This window comes from Mus caroli, unplaced genomic scaffold (assembly GCF_978045245.1).
Source record: "Mus caroli unplaced genomic scaffold, Mus_caroli_1 scaffold_4, whole genome shotgun sequence".
NCBI classification, from domain to species: Eukaryota; Metazoa; Chordata; class Mammalia; order Rodentia; family Muridae; genus Mus; species Mus caroli.
The window spans coordinates 66,173,235-66,195,165 of NW_028227259.1; the positions used below are offsets into that span (position 1 = coordinate 66,173,235).

General features: G+C 39.4%; 1 protein-coding gene and 1 pseudogene across 1 annotated transcript in view; both read left to right on the plus strand.

Annotated features, from left to right (window-relative positions):
• The window catches only part of Nwd2 (NACHT and WD repeat domain containing 2), a 162,634-nt gene that overhangs the window by 35,238 nt on the left and 105,465 nt on the right, over positions 1 to 21,931 (plus strand). The gene's annotated exons all lie outside the window — the stretch shown is intronic.
• Positions 5,746 to 6,202, plus strand: LOC110295109 (jupiter microtubule associated homolog 1 pseudogene; annotated as a pseudogene).

Sequence of the window (21,931 nt, forward strand, 5' to 3'; positions counted from 1 at the left end):
GAGAAGATTTTATAGCTTAAGCTGGCACTTGAAAGATGAATAGAATTTAGGTGGAAAGGAAAGAAAGCACAGGTAATAGTGTGTTATAAAACCCATGAGGCAATAAAGGAAACAGAAGGAACAGAAAACTGTAGTCTTGGTTGAAACAGCTTCCGTTCTGGGATCTCTTCTATGACTCTATTACTAGAAGTCATAAATATTTCATGTTCACATTAATTAAAAATTGTCATAGTAGAATAACCAATTTTCCATATTTTTCAGTGATTCTTTCAGTCATTCATTCACTTATTGGGAGCTTACTGTGATTGTTTATGCAAATTAAGTTATATGACTCATATTAGATAACTTGCTGATTTAAAGAGGAAAAGGCAAAGAGATAAGGCAACAGAAAGCTGAGGCAGAAGTAGCAGAAAGCTACACTACCCTAGCCATATAGTTCCACCAGAACCTGCAGCTTTTAAGAATGCATAAGAGCCTAGAACTTATCTGTCAAGACACATGAAGCAGCTTCTACCTCTGGTGCAGACCTTTAGGGCTATGCACATTATCTGAACTGACCAAGAAAAATAGCATCTGTATTGCAAGGCAGTGGTCCTTCAGTCAAGGACTTAAGGATGAAACTTTCTGCATTCTATATATTATTGTAACTGATATAATCATAACAATATAAAGGAGACTGTATGTCCTGGGCTCTTGTGTCCGATTAAGGAGACAAACACAGAAGCAGAACATTTCTACCGGATGTGACTAATATCATGGAGGCCATTTGGTCCTAGTTACATGGAACTCCTGGTACCACCTCCAGATCTCATTCTTCAAACCTCACCTGATGCTTTCCCACCACTCTCCTTCCCAGTTCCCATCACCTATTGACTGTCCATGGGCATCTTCTCAATAGGAAAGATTGATTTGTATTTAAAGAAATATTCATATTCTCCTTCTCAACCCAGAATATCTCAGTACCCTCATCACCTGTAGTATAAAGTCTGAACTCAAGAGACTGATGTGCCAAGCCTTTCATCATTTGGCATTATCCAGCCAGATAGATGAGTTCTTTGTACCTGCCTCCAAATGTTCATCAAGTTAAGCCTTTATGCTTTCATCCTCTCCTTATGTGTTCTCTTTACTCACTACTCATCAAAACCAGTAAATTTTTTTTTGCATTTCTCAGATTTATGTCCTGCCAGAAACCATCCTCATTTAGCTATGAAAATCACTGCATAAGCACTGATTCTTAAACATCAGCCTTTTGCTCTATTTTTCCCTCTACATGTAATGTGTATGCCTTGTTTCCAAATTCAGTAACTAATAAAGAGCCAGGGCTCCACTGCATTCATTTATAGATGATCAGCACCATGGATAGAGCCCTTCCAGCAAGACTCCATAAATATGCAGTGCTGTTGACAGCCAAGTTTGAATGCTGATGATACAATTACACATACAGATTCAAATATGGCACCTTTGTGCAGTAAGATCACTTACTGACATTGGGGAATGTGCCCTGTAATTACTAAGAATCTTAAAAGGCTGTTTTTGCAACATATACAGGAGAAAAAGCAAATAGTTTTCATGAAGAAATTGATACATTAAGAATATTACTCTGGCTTTTATTTATAGAGTGGATGAGACCATGAGGGAGGGAGAAGACTAGAAAATGAGACATAAGGCAAATACAGTGAATCAGACTTGATAAGTAGGTAACTCAGACTGGGTCCTCTTGAACACCTTCATAACCTATTGGCATCAAAAAGTATTTACGTACTGCTAAAGGTCATTTGACAAGTGGAACTAAATCAACAGGCTGTGTTTCCAGTAATTGATCACAGTCCAGTGCAATCAAGGAAGATTTTTAAGAAAGAATTTTAGATTTCCCCCAGCCCTTAAGGAATCCTTTTGTTACTGTGAGTTTTGTTTTCATTAGTATTATGTAGATGTGTTTAAGAATTAAATATACAAAATTAAATGTGATAGCCTGTATCCTTGTCTACAGTAAAGATGACATAATTGGACTGCAATCACCAGAAAGTTTCTTAAATAAAAACCAAAAATATTAAAAATGGCACCAATCACAACTTGTCAGATTCAGAGCATCCATATACTTGTCTCTGCCCACACTGCTTTCCATGGCTACTTGTAAAGGGGGGATGTAAGACTTATGTCTATATTAATGAATAAAAGAATGTTAGTCCATAGCCTCATAACTAACAATCCTTTTATAAAAAATATAGAGTATGAAAACATATGATTTGTGAGCTTTGAGAATATATTCACTTGAGTAATCAAACTCCACTAAAGATGTAGACCACTTCCATTACCCACTCACTGCCCAAGAGAACTACACTTGTCTGGTCATTTCCATATAAGCTCCACCCTTCTCATTTCTACGCACATTGGCTAGTTGTGGCTTTAAGCTTCATTCAAACAGAATGTTGCAATCAATATTCTTGCCTCAATTCTGCCATAAGACTTTCAAGATTGACTTTTCATTGTAATATGTTTGAGGGGTTCAATCTTTTCAACACTGTGTATTCTGCCTTATAAACACACTGAAAACTTTATACATGATCCTTTTAATTGAATTTTAGATTATTTCCAGTTTGAGTTATATGAACCTTTACAAAAAGATCGATTTTTTTGTTAATTAAATGACTGTGAGTGAAATTGTTGGCTCAGAAAGTTTATTTAACCTTGAACCTGTCATTTTCCAAAATTCATTTGTCATCTGATAGTTCCATCAAGATATATAGGAAACTCATGTGCTTTGCATTATAAGGTGACAACCAGTCTTCAAGTGGGCAATCCCTTAATTACCCACTACAATATCTAAAAATGTTGCAGATGTTATGTATCTTGTCCGGTGTTAATCAACCAATCATCTATGCTTTCGGTGAGGTTGTAGTCAATGATTTTAACTCATTTTGAATTAGATCAATTATCTGTATTACTAAATAGTAAATTTATTATGTTACTAAAGGGTGGGGTGTTGGTCCATAGTCTCATAACTAACAATCTTTTATAAACAATAAAAAGCATAAATGTGTGATTTGGTGAGTTTTGAGAATATACTAAAAGTCCTATGTCATACATGCATTTCAATATGTTTATGCCCTTTTCATTTTCTAAGTGATATCTTTTGAGGAAAAGAAGAAAATTTTACCTATGAAATGTGACTTTGACTGTCAGTCAGTGCATCTTGTGTCCAGCAAGGCCCTCTTCCACTTTGAAATAGCATTATTCTCTTCTACCATCTCTTGACTTCTCTTTTAGATCTACAATTCAGGTTAAGTTGATTAAGGTCAAAGACAGAGATTGGGATTCACTTTCTTCATGTTGACCCATCTGTCTCTGTGCCACTCTGGAAAGACAACCTCTCCCGCCCCAAAACTGTTTCGATATCTTTGTTGGAGATCACTTCACTGTGAATCTGTGCTTCTTTCTCTGGATTTCACCCTGCTTCTTTGATAACCTTGTCTCTACTCCTGCCACACTGCCTTGATTACTACTGTTGAAGTAGTTTATATTGACCTTAAAGGTTTGTGTTTTTCCTAAGAAGATAGTTTTAATGGGATAGACTTCTCCATGTACAGGAGGTTTTTTAATTGCTTTCTTTATTATGCTGATAATATATCCCACTGCTTTCTGTCCTCCATTGTCATTGAAGAGAATTCAGTAATGGTATTGCTAAGCTCTAGGGGATCATCGGCTTTCCTTTCTCCATTCAGTGTTTTCTTTCTTTGTGTTCAGACTTATGCTACAATTAATCAAATTGATGATTTGTTTGCATCGATCTTGCATCTTGTTAAATTTCATGAATACATAATTAATATTTTTATCAGCTTTAGAAAGTGTTGTCTCCCATTGCATATACTAGCAAGCGTTTGCTGAAAGGACCCTGATATAGCTGTCTCTTGTGAGACTAGGCCACGGCCTAGCAAACACAGAAGTGGATGCTCACAGTCAGCTATTGGATGGATCACAGAGCCCCAATGGAGGAGCTAAAGAAAGTATCCAAGGAGCTAAAGAGATCTGCAACCCTGTAGGTGCAACAACATTATGAACTAACCAGTACCCCGGAGCTCTTGACTCTAGCTGCATATGTATCAAAAGATGGCCTAGTCGGCCATCACTGGAAAGAGAGGCCCATTGGACACGCAAACTTTATATGCCCCAGTACAGGGGAACGCCAGGGCCCAAAAGTGGGAGTGGGTGGGTAGGGAAGTGGGGGGGAGGGTATGGTGGACTTTTGGGATAGCTTTGGAAATGTAATTGAGGAAAATACATCATAAAAAAAAGTGTTGTCTCATTTGTTGAAAAAGAAAATTTTCTGTTCATGTCTTCCTTCCTTTCTTCAAGAACTCTCAGGTTTGTTGTTGTTTTCTGTACTACATTTCTCAGGCTCTGTTTATCTGCTTCAGTCTGGATAATATCTATTGATATATCTTTTGTAGATTCTTCTGATATATTGAATTTACTATTAGGCTTTCTAGGAAGATTTATCTATAATTATAATTTTCAACTCTACATTTTTAGATAACTTCGTCTCCTAGATATTTAGTATTTTTCACTCACTCTTTTCATACCTTATTAATTCTTTAAATATCTTTCCTATACTTCCTTACCTTTATGCATAGTAGCTTGTTTGATATCTTTGCTATGGCATTAGAGATACTAGAGGTAGTTCCTCTATTTCCTCTATGAAGTATATTTCCTTACATCTCTCAAAATTTTTGTTGGAAACAGGATATTCTAGATAACGTATTTCGACAACGACATAGTTTGATGTCCCCTTGAAGTTCATTGTTTTGAGCTTTCTGTCTATTTAATTGCTTTGTATATGATCTGAGTTAATCCTGTGAAACCTGTCTCCCATGCAGTGTGATTATGAAATCACAGTTTCATTTGTATGCATGAGTATATGCATATGTAAGCTTTATTTCACAAGGGTCTTCATTGCTTACTGCTAAGAGATTTGTCATCCTGCCAGGATGTTCTCTGTCAATTTCCCATGCCAGTGTACCTACAGCAAGTAATCCATTGAAAGAACAAGATATGTTAAATGTTTGTCCACCTCTTACCTCAACCTTGAATATGGGTCTTTTATGGTCTTGCTTAGTATAGGCACCTGTACCCATACCTATTTGAATACCCAAGACATTTAGCTCTTTTGAACAATATGAAAGAATAATTACCACAAGAAATATGACATGGTACAAGAGGAAGAGAAAATAATTATAACAAAGATATATGTAATTGGTAACTTGCCATATCTTAAACAGAGAAAACATTATGCTTCTCTGGGGTTTAGGTATATTTGTGACAGAAGATTTATCCTTCACTTTGCTTTATGGTTTTCTGGTTCTATATTCCTATTGTGTTTCCTTTCTCTTTTAAAACATTGGTGCTTTTAGAAGCCAAAATAAACAAATGTGGAGCAGAGCTTTGTTTGTAAAATACTGCCTCACCAAATGGAAAGGTTGGTTTATGAGCAACGATACAGTTCTGCGGTGGTAAGGCCAGATGTGAAAAAAGAAAGCCAACATGATAACTGGCTATTTGCTGTTATAAGTCACAGTAGCCCCTCAACAAATCAAAACTGAATTGTGAGCTTTGTAGTATAATAAGATCAGGACTACAGTGGTAGAAGCTCATGGAGCCCAAGTGGTTGAGCTTGTGGAGTCGTCTGCGCCGGTTGGTCCCAGTCCCCCTCGGCATTTTCAGGGCCAGCCTACCTCGCCCCTTGGTGCCATGACCACTACCACCACCTTCAAGGGTGTGGACCCTAACATCAGGAACAGCTCCCAGGTTTTGGGGCCTCCAGGTGGTGGGTCCAACTTTTCATTAGGCTTTAATGAGCCAACAGAACAGCCTGTGAGGAAGAACAATGGCTTCTAACATCTTTGGGACACCTGATGAGAACCCCCCATCTTGGGCCAAGTCAGCAGGTGCCAAGTCTAGTGGTGGCAGGGAAGATTCGGAGTTGCCGGAACACTGAGTGGTAACTCTTCTAAAGCAAACTCTGGAGATGTCTTAGACCTCAAGGGAGAATATCCACGAAAATGTCGACACAGACTTCCAAGCCAACCTGGTGCAGATGGAAGAGAAGCTGGTGCCCACTGGTCCTGTGCCCAGCCCAGTGGCTCCAGCCCCAGCGCCATGAGGGAGAAAGCCCCCTGGCAGCAAATCCAGCCGAATCTTGGGTTAGCTTCTTGTGTTGGAACTCTGTCCTTCTGTTTGTTTGTTTTTCCATGCTTGTGAACTGCACAACGTGAACCTGACTGTACATCGTTTGGGTTTGTTTCATTAAAAGAGAAGCACTTTAGAAAAGAAAAAAAGATCAGGAGTACATTGCATGAAATTTACAGTGTTCAGTGCTCAAATGTAAAAACACCTCTATTTTATTGGCATCATCCTGAAAATACCATTTACCTTACACTCATCAATTAGATGCTGGTAAGCCTAAGTTTTTGTCCGTTTATACACAGAATTAAAAAAAAATTGAATAGTTCCAAAGCAACAGGAAGTGTCAAGCCAGTCAGGACTATTCATAGTGAAGACCCTGTTTCCAATAATGCAAAACAGCAAGAAATAGGGGGAAAGTATGCTTATGTTAGATCAGAGAGGTTTTCTCTTAAAAGAATTAATTCCTTTGGAGAGCAAGAAGGATGGCTCCAGGGCTAAAGACTTGCTGTGAAAATCCAAGGACCACAGTTCAGATCCTCAGAACCCACATGAGGTTGAGTGGAGACTTCTGTGTCTGCAATCCTGGCGCTCCTAAAGCAAGACAGGAAGCAGAGGCAGGAGATTTCACGCCAGCTCCTCTGGCTTATGCAGCACTGGACAAAAGACCATCTCAAAGAAAATGAAAGGTGAAGACAGACACCCAAGCTTATCTGGCGACCTCAACAACCTTCCTTAGTGTATCTATCTGCAAACACACAAACACATACACACAAACATACATTGTAAACATAAGAATTCCTGGAGGAGGTGAATGAATAAAGAAGTCTTTATCATTTCAAAATTCATAGGATTTTTAAGAACTTAGGAGAAAGTAGGTGGGGACTAAGTGGATAAAATGGCAGGGGAAAATGTTCTGCATTCTCCCATGTGATTTTTATGAACATTGGAAGGTAGGGACCCTCTGTCCTCACACATGACTTACATTCAGCATTGTTTAAAACCAGAAGCAATGTAAGTAATGAAGTAGACACAAAAGATACAAATTAAAAAGTCTTTGCATTTCCTTATACAATTGTATTCCATCATATCATATCCATCATGGTTATTATGAAAACACTTAAGTTAATGAATTTATGGATATAAGAATTATATATAATTTAAACATCATTTTGCACAAAGACATTATCATTCTAGTATCTAATGCAAGATAGGGCTGAGGAGACAGCTCAATGGACAAAGTGCTTGCTGTGGAAGTGGGAGAACTAGAGTTAGACCCTCCAGAGGCCACACAAAACCCTGACAGGCATGGTGGCCCACTTGTGTCCCCAGTGCTCAGGAGGCAGAGACAGTAAGGCCCCAGAGCAATCTGGCTACCTATACAAGAGCTCCAGGCTCAGCTAGAAGCCCTGCCTTCATCAACAAAGTAGACAACACTCAAAGTACATGCCAACAGCCGCCATGTGCACACAAGTGCACATACATGTCAGCATACATGTGAAAACACATAAACACATATATATTCATACACACACACACCACAAAAAGAATAAAAATGAATAAGTAAAGGAAGGTTTCCTAACTGAACTGAACTTCATAAAACCTCCAAGACCATTTTGACTCCCCAGAGAGTAAGGAACAGGGCGTGTCTTTTCCAAATGAAGTCCATCTTCTCTACCATGCATACAGTTTTGTTCATCTCAGCCAATAGTTTTTAGGAATTATGCATTAACCCTCAATATTTGACAATGTTGATAACCTCATATTTGCAAATTAAACCATCTTTTTATGAAAACAATTGTTCTTTCCATGAAAAGTTATTGAAAGTAAAAATCAAAACACATACTGACAATCTCTTAAGCATAGGGTATACATTCTGCTCCCATTAAGAAGAACTCTTGTCAGAATGATTACATTATAGCTGCATCTTATCTTTGATGCAAAAAAATATATATGGTATAGAACAATTTGTTGTTCTCTCCTGAGTCTGTTTCACTTCCCAACCTTGAAAAAATGCAGCTGCTTGAAAAGCATTTGGAACCATTAACCATCAGTGATGTAATTTCTTCCACAATAATGCAACTTGTAGCTGTCTTTAAAAAAAAAGTCTCCAGGTAAACACCAGTAATTTCATAAGTCAAACCATATACCTTCTGATCGATCACAATCTGCATAGAGGTGTAAAAAAAAAAAAAAAACCGCTCAAATTCAGCTCCGTGGTTCTTTGTTGCTCACTGGTGGATTGCCATCGGAATCTGACTGTTATACTAGGCAGGTTTGTAAAACCTGTCACTGGTTTTGACTCATTAGATTCTAAGGAGAACCCCCCCCCCGAGAGTGTCCTTGGAGGGTTCACTTAGTCCCTCTATATCCTGCCTTTCCACAAATATCAAAGTTACATCATAGCTCTTCCCTCTAGAGTCACTGTGAGATGAATTGAAGCCATCTGTCACTTAGATACAGGCTGCATCCTGGGGAATGAATAATTATGTAGTTCTATCATAGTGAGCATAATGAAGTAAGCACACTTACACATAATGGCATTGAATCACACACCAGAAAACAATGCAATCAAGAAGGCAGTTAATATCAAGATGTCTGAGGCTGTGCCACACGACAGGGCATACTGCCTCTCAGCAAACTCCACTGTGTTTATAAGGATAAGGAATATCCACTACAGTAAAGATGAAACATAAATACATAATTCAGTAACTTGAGCACTAGTTGTCCTTATCAAGTGTTATGTACTGTACATAATTGTGTGCTGGGCTTCTACAGGAATATCTGTACCCTTTGAACACACCAGCATCACCACAAACATGTGAGGAATGTGCTACCACAATAACCCAGTGGCCATAGTGCCACACGAGTTCTTCAGCTCCATTAGAATCCAGGGGACCATAGAACAAAGCAGTGTGCATGGATGGCTGTAATTTATAGATGTGAATAACCGGTATTATTTAATATGCACCCAGGACCTTGTATAATTATTGCTATTCACAGATTAGTCAGAAGGCATAATTACTAGCTTTGTTTTGCTGATGTGAGTACTGGAGTTTTTTAGTGTGGTGGTGCTGGGACTCAGGTTTTGTCTTTCTTGACATCCTGACACTGGAGCTCCCAGTCACCAGCTGTACTAACTCAAAGGTACTGCAGCATTGTCTCCTGGCATCAGTGAAAAGATTCCTCCCACCCAAATGGGAAAATGATCTGCATTCATATTGGAAATATTTTGTTATATTTTTACCTAATTGTAGAGGAACAGTAGGCTCAATACATAATGGATATAAAAGCAATCAAGCTTTTTTGACACGCAAATAATATTTTCTTCACTGTGAAAATTAGCTGGGAAGTCAAAAATCAAAGTACCCACAGATTTGGTGTCTGGTGATACCCCCTGTCTTACTTCCTCCGTGGCTGTCTTTATATTCTTTCCTCTTATGGTAGAGGGACAAGTGATCTTCTGAGGTCTCTAATATAGGGACAATCCCATGCAGAAGAACCCTATATATATGCCCTAATTATCTCCTAAAGGTTCTAACTCCTAATGCCATCACCTTCAGAGTTAGAATTTCTGCATATCAATTTCAGAAGAACATGAACATTCAGACTTGCATATCCAGTCTGAAGCCCACACTCTCTCAGGACTCCATATATCTGATTGTGCTGTCTACAACCCATGTGCAAGAAACTTCTTTAGCATTAGCTGCATAAAACATGGCAGGGGGGTGAAGAAAGACAGTTCAGTTTGGAGGAATAAAGTAAAGGTAGGGAACACCAACCTCCATGCTGATCTATGAGGGTATGATTCTAATAGTGTGGTGGTTTGAACAAGAATGGCCACCATAGTCTCATAGATTCGAATTTTTCGTCAGTAGGAAGTGGTGCTACTTTACAGGGTAATCCTTGTTTGATGAAGTGTGTTGCTTCAAGAGAGGGCTTTGGGGTTTCAAATGCTCAAGCTAGGTGCAGTGTCTCTCTTTCTGTTGCAGATGTAGATGCAGATATAGAACTCTCTGCCACCTCTCCAGCACCATGTCTGTCTGTGGACCACCATGCTCCCCTCCATGATGATAATGGACTAAGCCCTAATTAAACATTCCCTTTGAAAGAGTGGCTGTGGTTATGCTGTCTCTTGCCGCAGTAGGTCATTGACTAACACAGAGAGTACTGCCATAGCCATTTGGGATAGCTGACCCCTAAAACCAAGGCTGCACCCCTGCATTGTTGCAGCTACTTGCTTCCACACACCCCTTCAGAGGAAGCTGGAAGCGATATCGGAGAGCTTCTGACAAAAAATGCTGGGACAAAAGGAAGGACCCATCACCCATTTGTCTTTGGCAATGATCCTATCAGTGTTATTCCACCAGTGAACTGTCCCTCTCAGCCCAGCTCCACAGTCACACACCAACCTCCATGAAGGATATGTGGGACTGACCAAAATCTGAACACTGTAAACAACCTTGAGTGATCAGACAACTTTAACCCTCCTTTGTACACCCCACCCTCCCCTAATTTTGCAGTGAGGCTCTAAAGCCTACCAGACACAGTAGCTACTGTCAGAGCTTAAACTTGGTTCATACAACTCTTACCCAGATGAACATTGCAGCTTAGTATGTGATATTAATTGAAATAGACTATTTTACAAACAACTTTTGGCTGTTTTCTCCTACCTCCTTAATTGTCAAAAAAAAAAAAAAAAAAAAACCAGAAAGGCTGAAAACCAGTATTTGTAAATCATTATCCTAAATTTTGTATATACTTTCAAGTTAAGTGATTTCTAAGACCTTTTATTTTTTCTATTTATTTTTCTATTTATCCAAGAATCATGTAAAATACCACTAGGAATTGTTTTCACAAATTATATTCTCATTTTACCCTATCCTGTTGCTTGCTGTCAATATGAAAGATGCTAGCTTCAAATATTTATTTAGTTTTCTTTGAGAAATCCTATATACTTTTGTTCATTTGGAATGGATAATGTTTTCTCACTGATCTTGAGGTAACGATGAATTTTTACTTCATTTGGGGTCCAGATTACCATTATGCATAATTATAATTAACCATGTGAAAATAGTAATTGAAACTTTATATTGTTGAAACTTTATATGCAAAGGATTATAATAACTAGACTTTTTGTTCATGCATTTCTTATTACTGGTATATATTTGTTATATGAAATAACAGAATTCATCACAGCATTTTCATGCAGGCATATTATGTGCTTTGGTTGTATTCACCACTAACGCCTTCTCTTGCAACTCTCCCTCTCAAACCATCCCTTTCATTGTCCCAAATAATCTCTCTTCTACTCATATCTCTTATTTATACATATTTACACACATTTTTATTCACAAATATTTTAAAATCTAGATTATTCATGTGGAAGGAAATTAGATATTTGTTTCTGAATTGGACTTATTTCACTTCACAGGATAATGTCCAGTTAAATATGTTTTCCTGCAAATAGTAAGTTGCTATTTTTGTGGTTAAATAAAAATCTATTTTGTACACACGCCACATCCTCTTCATCCATACACCTGTTAATGAACATCTAGACTGAATTCATGGCAAAACATGATCCTTCATGTAAAAGCATTTAGATAGTATGTGATTTAGACATTCCATGGCTGTGACAAAGTGTGTGAGGGGACAGCAACCTGCAGGGGAAATACACATGGACCCACCATCTCAAATAAGTCAGACTTGTGTTCTCTGTTCCACTAATTCCAGGTCCTGGTAGGTGGAACATCACAGCAGGGAGAGTGTGTGCCCAAGGCTATGATATGATGATCATGATATGATCACGATAGACGGGAAACAGAGAAGGGCCCTGCCTGAGACAAGACATACCTATGCATAAATTCTGAGTGACTGTCTTCCTTAGTGAGACCCCACTTCCTAAAGTGTCCAGGATCTCCCACAGTAACATCTCTACCAGGGGGTGAAGCCTTTAAAACACGAGTCATCCATGAGTCAGCTTCATACACAAACCATAAGGCAACATGAAGGCTCTCCCTCTGATTTTTAACATAGTAAGAGTTTATGCTATTCAGACAATCATCCTTTAAACTGCTATAGTGTCATACTTAGATATAAGAGAATAATTTTACTCTTAATTTTTTTTAAAGACTCGTCAGAAACATGAGGTTTTGAGGGGGAGGAAGCAGCTTGGTGTCAAAATAACAATATTAAGTGACCTTATACCGTATGGATGTAAGTACCTTCAAAGTTCTGACAACAGGAATCTACAAAACCATCTTCTTAGTGGCACAAATATTTTATCAGTGCAGGTTATGTGGAATGGCTGTTTTCAAATAAATTCCCATGGCCATCTGTAAAAAGAATTTAATTCTCTAATGTGACTGGGTAGATGAGTCATTTTTATGTGGCATCAGATGCTGTCTACCATCAGCCTTAGACACCTATTTGGGAACCTCAGAGTCAGCTGAAGACAACCCAAGACGGTGTTCTCAGCACAAAGGAGATTTATTTGCCCCAGAGGGACAGAGGTCAGGGGGGAAGACATAAAGGAAGAAGGGGATAGGAACAAGGGAGAAGGGATAAAGGAGTAAGTGAGGGGGAGAAATATTTGTACTGAGGGAGAGCAGACAAAGGACTGCCTGTGGATAAAGAAGAGAGAGATGTGGGACATAGGCAAATGGTAGTTTATGGAGGTAAATGGGGAAAGCCCTAGTTAAGATGAAGTATTTAATTTTAATTAGACCTGTTAATTAGGTGAGCTAAAGAGAGCTCTTGATTGTTGGACTTCAAAACTTTGATAGCTGAATCTTGGTAGTCAGCCTCAGAAGTGGCCAAATAAGGGAATAAGCTTTTGCTAGCTTTAGGAATGTAATCTAATAGTTTTTAGCAAAGCAGAGGGATTGGTAGAGAAGGGAAGGCCTGCCAATGCCAGGCCCACCACTCTCCAGCTGGCCAGAGTCCCCTCAGTCACCTTATTAATGATAATAGTGATGATGGTGAGATGCCCAAGATAGTGTAGAATGGAAATGCCATCCAAATTACCCTTGTATTGTTGAGTCAGGATTCCCATAGTGCCTGAACTGACTTGGGGAAGAAAAATTACTGCTTTATACTACTGCATTACCATGAAAGGGGCCTCTCAGTGCTAAAACTAAGAATACCTTCACAAGACACTGACTTTAGATACTCATCAGGCAGAGGTCCAGTGTTCACTAGAGAACACAGGAACAAGGACAAATCACAGGAGGCAATAAAAGGGTAAAGAGTGAAGATCACTGCAGAGAGTGGTAGGAAAAAAACTTGGACTTGGGGATACACCTCTCAGATCAAATCAAGGACGGAGTAACAGCAACATTTGTAAGCGTGGACAAGCTACTGAATAACCACCATTCTTCATGGGGAAATGGAGCACACTGGATCGCCTTCACACCACCATTGTAAGATGTAGTGAGTCACAAAACATATGTGAAGATGCTTAGAATAGCACAAGACAAAGTTTTGAACATTAACTATGAATTTCTATACACAAACAAATGTTGAATATGATCGTTATTCTCACGAACCTTAACTTAGTGACCTTAAAGGGGAAAAAATACATATGAAAAGGATAGGCAGTGTTCTGGTGTGAAATGTTTTATGTGGAGCCTTTATGTCAACAGGAATAAAGCCGGAACAAGGAGAATGAATTTCACACTCTGGCCTTCTGCAAATGCCTCTTGTTCCAGGAGCACTTAAGCCAGTCTCACTTAACCCCAAGGTGAAAATGAATATGGCAAGAGAGAGAGAAACAGTTGTTAATTTTATTACAGTAGCCAAGCTATCAAATTAAACTTGTTATTTATAGTGTTTCTAATTGTCAGCCTAATTTATGTATTAATATTTCAGGACAGTGTGTGCAGAAATTTAATCAGCAGGAGGTTTAGTGGTTACATTCTAGAATCTCTGCGGCCTGATCTCTCGGGGTCACATGCACAAGGAGGAGAACTGTAAAGGGGGGTGCTGTAACCACAGGTTACCTGTGTGCCTCCATTGCACTTCCTGAGCAGTGTAACTGAGTAGTTGGTGGTTGGTGAACTTTCAACAAAGTGACTGGATCACTTTGTTTTTACTTACGTGTAGAAATAAGCCATTTTCCCTAAATAACCATCTGAAAAAAAAATCAAATAAAGCTGGGATTTAAAGCACTTGTCTAGCAAGTACAAGGCCCTGAGTTCCATCCTCAGCTCCAAAGTGGCAGGGTGTGTGTGGTGTGTGTGTGTATGTGGTGTGTGTGTGTGGTGTGTGTGTGTGTGTATGTGGTGTGTGTGTGTGTGTGTGTTTGTGTGTGTATATGTGTGTGTGGTGTGTAGTATATGTGTGTGTGTTTGTGTGTGGTGTATGTGTCTTTGTGTGTGTGTGTGTGTGTGTGTGTGTATGGTGTGGTGTGTGTGTGTGTGTATGTGTGTGTGTGGTATGTGGTATGTGTGTGGTGTGGTATGTGTCTTTGTGGTGTGTGTGTGTGTGTGTTTGTGTGTGTGTATTACTGACTCCAACATCATGGCAAGACACAAAGCTGAGCTCTAAGTAAAAGAGCAGAAACCTTATAATCTGTGCCAAATAACTTCTCTTTACTTTTCTCTGTTAAATCCATAGATTATCCACACTAAATATTTTAACTTTAACTTAGTTTCTTTTTGAGCCCTGGGGTATCTGTGTTTTCACAAGCGCCATGACCTTTTTGCAGCTTAAATCCTAATGGAGTTTGGGACGTCTCCACTTTAGTGACAGTATTCAAAGTTTACTACCCCAGATGTTCATGTAGTCTGGAATGCTATAGGTTGGGAATTTCCACATAACTTCTGCATTTTCCCACAAGTCAGCAGCAGCAGCTCTTTGGAAATGTACACAATCAACCTGTTTGCCCAGAGGCAATGTTTTGTCAAAAGTAAGCAGTTTTACTATTTAATACGCTAATTAGACCAAAAGTTACTCTGTGGGAGCACCTGGATCGCTGATGAGAACTATTTCCAAATGTTCTTAGGCTAGTGTTTAACAGGAAGTAGCACATCAGTTTATCGGGTATCATTTTTATTTTGATAACGCCTATCTCCTTTCATTGTCAGCCCTTAGGTGTACTCTAGAAAACCCTGTATTGTCTATAGTGAATTAATACCATTGGTACTCTCAAATCAATTTATTGGCTTTTTTCTTTGGTTGTAAGAATTTTAAATTCGTAATCGCTTTGAAAACACAGAAAACATTCACCACCTAAATTTGATAGCTGCTTTACCGTAAGTGCTTTAGGGTTTTCGGTTTTGCTATGTTTGGTTTTATTCTTAAGAAGTCATTGTACACAATCCCAAGTGCCACCCTCTCTGCCAGAGCGTGCAGACACTGTGGACAGGGCACTCAGCTGCAGCATAGAGCTGTTCTACTCCTTGCAGTTGGTGTATTCTGCCAGGGCAAACTGAACCACTAGATAAGAAAGCCAAAGTTGCAGACTCTGCTTTGGAATGCACACTAATGTGCAATCACAACCTAAAAGCCATCTCAGCTGAAGATGCTCTGCCAGAAATGCATTGTCCTCCATTCCAGTGTGCAGTGCCACAGTCCACTTACAGCTGACAAATGATACTATTCCCTCATAAGAAAAGTCTTGGACCCTGAGACAAATACAAAATTACAACCTTGTCTGCTACGGATCCCTCCCACTTCCTCTGCTAAGCCAGCACACTACCACTCCCCCACCCCCTTGAAATTATGATAGAAATCTACATTCCTCAAACATTAGACTTCTTGCTATGGTCTTTTGTTTCTGTTACTTTTTAAAGATTTATTTTATTTACATGTCTGTTTATCTAATTGTGTGTGTGTGTGTGTGTGTGTGTGTTCACACCTGGGTGAACCTGCCTTTGAAGGGCAGAAGAGAGGGCATCAGATAACACTGAAGATATATGTAGTTGTGAGCTGCCCAATGTGGGTTTGTGAACTGACCTTGAGACCTCCATAAAAGCAATACACGTTCTTAACCACACAGCCACCTCTCCACGATCTCATGGTTTTTGAGACATGATTTTGCTGTGCAAATGTAAATGCAATCCTGAGCTAGCCTTTAACTCACCATCTTGAGCTTAAACCTTCTGAGTTCTGAGGCGGTAGTCCTGCAACACCACACATGACTCTTGACTAGTGCGTTGAAAGCAGTTTCTATACATTCTAGTAATTCTATAAACATTCACTGAATTAATGACTTAACCCATCAATAATAGATAATAGGGCTTTCCTTATTATTCCGACATTTTTAGAATCAGTTAATCCTATCCTTTCATTTATAATTGAAACTCGTAGCTAAAGGAGCTTTTGGGCACTAATGTACCTACATCTAGATGAGTCCAGGCAATCGGTTTTTAAATAATATTTTGTATTGGAGATTTTCCAAAATCCATTAATGTTGAAAAAATTTCTAGCAAACACTTACATAACCTACTAACCAATTTGATAATTAACATTTTACATATTTGTTTTATCATAGGCCTTTCTCTCCATCCAATTTCTTTTTATTAATGCATTTCCAAGTAAATTGCAATTATCACTACCCACCACATTTAACCTTTCCTTATGCTTATCAGTAGAATTCTAAGTGCATCCGTGGTTCTTTTTGTTAGGTAAAATTCACATACAATGAAATATGCAATTCCTAAATATAAAACATTTTGCCAAATGCTTGCATCAGCATAACCCAAAAGAGAATAGCCCAAAGCTAAGCATAGAACATTCTAATTGGCCCCAAATTCCTTCTGGTTCGTTGCCTGTGAGCCCTGTCCTCACTCTGAGAGATAATCACAGCTCTGATTTTTACAAATGTTTATTAGTTTCAAGATACTAGCTTTCAATTAGTGATTTTTTCCAAGGCGTTGTTGATTGTATTGGTGCACACTAAGAGTATCTTACCTAAAGACAGAGCAAATAAACCATTATTTTTTTAGTTTAAACGTTTTTGGCCGGGCGTGGTGGTGCACGCCTTTAATCCCAGCACTCAGGAGGCAGAGGCAGGCGAATTTCTGAGTTTGAGGCCAGCCTGGTCTACAAAGTGAGTTCGAGGACAGCCGGGGCTATACAGAGAAACCCTGTCTGGAAAAAAAAAGTTTTTAATGTTTTCATACATGAGAACTGTATTTATAACATCTGTACTTCTTCCTCTTCCCCTTGCAACTTCTCTCACATAGTCCCCACTACCTCTCCAACTTATACTCTCTTAGTCTTCAATTACTAATGCTACTACATCCAAAGTGTCTTTCTGTCTGTCTGTCCATCTATCTGTGAGTAAAACCAACTCAGTCTACTTAGTGTTGCTCATAGAAAAGTTAGTCTAAGGATGACCACGTGGGATTGAATAACCTATCAGAGGTCTTGTCCCTGGAGAAAACTGATTCATGATTCATTCTCATTCTCTCTCTCTCTCTCTCTCTCTCTCTCTCTCTCTCTCTCTCTCTCTCTCTCTCTCTCTCTCTCTCTCTCTCTCTCTCCCTGCCATTGTTAGCTCTTCAATTTAAGGGTGGAGCCTTGTGATATTTCTACCATCCATGTTGGGGCACCAACTTATGACTGTCTTGTTAGCTAACCCTGTTGTTTAGATTTCATGGGTGTGTCTTCCCCTGTTATGTCTGAAAGGCACCGTAGCATCAGGCAGGCATCCTGGACCTCTGCAACAATCTTTTGACTGCTTCTTCCTCAATGTAGAGCCTTGGATGTAGAAGTTGCATTGTAAATGTATGGATTGAAGGTGAGCACCCCATGATCATTTATTATATACATTTTTGATGGTTGTGTGTATCTGTAATAGTCTCATTCTGTTAAGTGAGAGCTACACTTACCTGTGAGTGTAAGGATAAGTCTTTACAAATGTAGTTAGAATTCATATCAGTTTTGGAAAATAGCAGGACTCTCTTTAAGAGTCTATGATAGCTCTAACCAAGGGTAGCCTACATTACTAAGCATTAATTCCCTCCTACCAGATAGGTCTTAAGTGCAATTAGACAGCTGTCAGTTAACTCCAAGATAAAAGTGTCCCTACTGCACCATTAGAGATATCTTGTCATGTTCATCATTCCTGTGGTTCACCAGCTTTACAAGCGGGTAGGACTATTGATTGCTTTTTTTTCCCCTCGGCAGCTAGCCTAGTGCCTTCAGACACTATGAGAGCTAGTTCTCAAGTAGGAGGCTTACAAGTCAATTCCATCTCAATTTCTCCACATCCTGTACTAGAAGTATGTGGTGTGTTCAGCAATAAGCTCTTACCTTCATTTCCTGGGAAGGCAATGGGAGTAGTTTACACTTTTTGGAAGTGTCTTGAACCATCCTGGACCAATAACTTGAAAGTAGGTGTAAATGTCTTTTTTTATTCCCTCAGGGAAGGGATGAAATGAGAGATGTACTCAAGCTATGAGAATACAAAGCTTGGGCTAAACCCATAGCACTTCTTTCTCTGTCCTAACTATCCATAGGCCTAGACCTGGCAGCTTCTAGACTCTTACAGAGTCTAGAACCTAATCTTCCAAGCTGACTTTGAATCTGGCTTGCCTTGGCTTCTGGCTGAATTTCTCTGCTTAGCCTTACACTAACTTAGACAATGTGTTCTAATCTTCTGGCTTCTTCTCATTCTCTCGATCTTTCCTTCTTCACCCACATCTCACTTGTTTTATCTGTAACCTGTCTTTGTAAAACTGTCCCAGTAAATACTTATTTAGTTGTATTGTGACTAGCCTTATGCCACAGATTTCAGGTAGGTATACTGCCCTGAACAAGACCAGCATCCTTCTTGTTTTCAAGAATTGCAGCCCCAAAATGTTGGTAATGCTAGGTAGTGTTGAGTGCTCTGAGCAGCACTTAACAGAAAATACAGCAATTGAGTTTATGTGGGCAGATATAATGCAGGCCACAGAAATACCTACATGTCTATGTTGAAATGCCATTTATAATAACCACAGTATGGAATTAGCCTAGGTGCCTAATAATCCAGTTGATGGCTAGATGAAGAAAATGAAATTTTACACACACACACACACACACACACACACACACACACATATATGCATGCACATGAGTTCACATACACACATACACACACACACACACACACACACACGCATGCATGTACTGGAGGAAGGTTGGAGTATTATTTGCCATAAAGAAGAGTGAAATCATGAAGAATTAAATAAATGGAAGTGTAGATCATCATATAAAGTGATGTAAGCCAGACTCAAATATGTAATACATGTTTTAACTCTTTTATTCGATTAAAAAAAAAGAAAAATATAAGAAGGATCTAGAGCGGGAAACAGGAGTAGGTAGGTGAGTAGGGGAGCACCCTTATAGAAGCAGGGGGAGAGGGATGGGATGGGGATTTCTGGAGGGGAAACCAGGAAAGGAGATAACATTTGAAATGTAAATAAATAAAATATCCAATGAAAAATGACCAGAAAAGAAGGACCTATAGATATTTGTGTTGTGGATGGACCTGGTGCTGTTTGTATTTTGATGCTAATTCTGCTCTCCTGGGAGGGGTTGCAGACAGGGAGGGAGTCACATACTCAGGTGACTTCTTGTGAACCAATCCCCTAATGAATAAAGGAGCCAATCACTGGGCAAATAGGTGGGACTTCTGGGTTGGACAGAGGAAGAGAGGAAGCAGGAGAGAGTTAGGCCTTTTGGATGGGGATAACATGAGGACAAGATGTAGCTACAAGTATCTCCCAGTTTCAGTGCTAGATCTGTCAGGATTTGACACCAGAGGATTTAGATTTAAGAAGGCTTACAAGATTAGGATTTCAGTTGCTGTTCCCAACAACTGAGTTATTGTCGCCTCTGAACTAAGTTTGTGTTGTGTTTTCCTTCACGCAGCAGCTCATCCGGGTTCAAGAGAGAAAGGTACAGCAGCAAAGTGTAGGTTTGCCTGATGTTCACCATAAAAACTGTGGTGGATTTGAAGCCCAGGATTGGTGTGGTAACAACCCACCAGTGGGAACCTAGCAAGCTGCATGGAGACATATCAGGAGCTTCAGACCAGAGAGTCTCCATGAGATAAAAACAGGTCATCCATTCCCCGCCAGTGCATGGCTAGCCGGGCCTCCAGTGTAGAGGTACAGGTGCAACATATTAAATGATGGGAAGGGATCAAGAAAACAGTATGTATAGTTAATAGACATAAATATGACCCAAGTATCTTATACACATGGAAATGTTACAATAAAACACACTATTATATCTGACTAATGTATGCTGATACAAAAGATAGCGTGTCGGATGGGAAAGAGGCGAGAGGTAAATCTGCAGAGGGCACTGGATCATCAAAGAGGTTCTACCACAGTCTGTCCAGAGGGTCAGTAGCTGAGCAGAATTACTTCTATGACTCAGAAATCACTGACTTGGGATTAGCTTCTCAATGTGACCCGATGTCAGTTGTGTTGTTATCTCAACAAGAAGCAACCCTAGAGTTAACAAGGCTTAGTAGAGTAGTTCTCAACCTTCCTAATGCTTTGACCCTTTGATTCAGTTGTGGAGTATTATTTAATACAGTGTGATATATTTAATACAGTGGTGGGTCATGTTGTAATGACCCTTGGCCATAAAATTTTCATTACTACTTCATAACTGCAACTTTGCTACTGTTATGAATCATAATGTAAATATCATACATGCAGGATATCTGCTATGTAATCCCTGCAGAAAGGTTGTTTGAACCCCAAAGGGGCCATGATCCAAAGGTTGAGAACCATTAGATTAGAGCACATATCTTACTTACATGGCTCTGATGTAATGGAAATGCACCCAATAGCACCTCTGGCAACACTGGAATCCTGAGGACAAGCCTAAAAGGTACCATAGGAAACTGGGAAAAAGCCAGAAATCAGAATACAGTGGGGACCAGCATACTAATGAGCAGGCCACCCACCCTGGAGGAATCCAGTGATTCAAATAAATGTGGGGTAATGCGGATGTGGTCCAGGGGTAAATAAACATAAGCAAGAGAACCTGAGTTCATATGTCCAGCAACCATGTGCATCACCCAGGAGTGTCAGTGAATGTCTATAATCCCAGTGCTGATGGAGTGCAGGGTACAGAGAGACAAGCAGATCCCAAAGGCTGATTCAACAAACCTATCCAGAGCAGCAGTATGCTCAAAATTCCATAAGAAGCATGTCTCAAAGAACAATGTGAAGAGCAATCAGGACAGAGGTGTAGAGCGCTTGCCTACACTGATGCACATACTTTCACCAGTATACAAACATGCACACCATACATACACACACAAACACACAGCGCAACCTCAGAGAGAGAGAGAGGGAGAGGGAGAGGGAGAGGGAGAGGGAGAGGGAGAGGGAGAGGGAGAGGGAGAGGGAGAGGGAGAGGGAGAGGGAGAGAGAGAGAGAGAGAGAGAGAGAGAGAACACAGCCACACACACACACTAAAATCAAAGAAATAAAAAATGCAGGTGGCCAAACTTATTCTTACCTTGAATCTCTTACATCTTTTAAATAATCTGTGATAAAATTAGTAATTAGCCCAAACAAAAATAATAGCCTTAAGAACTACTGAACTACTGTGGGATTTAAAAACAGAAAAAAGTAACTTTTGCTTATTCCAATTAGGATCATCTGAGGAAAATCCACAGTGATCCAGGAACCACACCCGTTGCTGACATAAGCGCCATTACCTTTTTGTAAATGTACATTTTAATTACATCAGTCTAGTGGTCTCCATGTAGATACTTACTTTTAGCATAATGGATTTT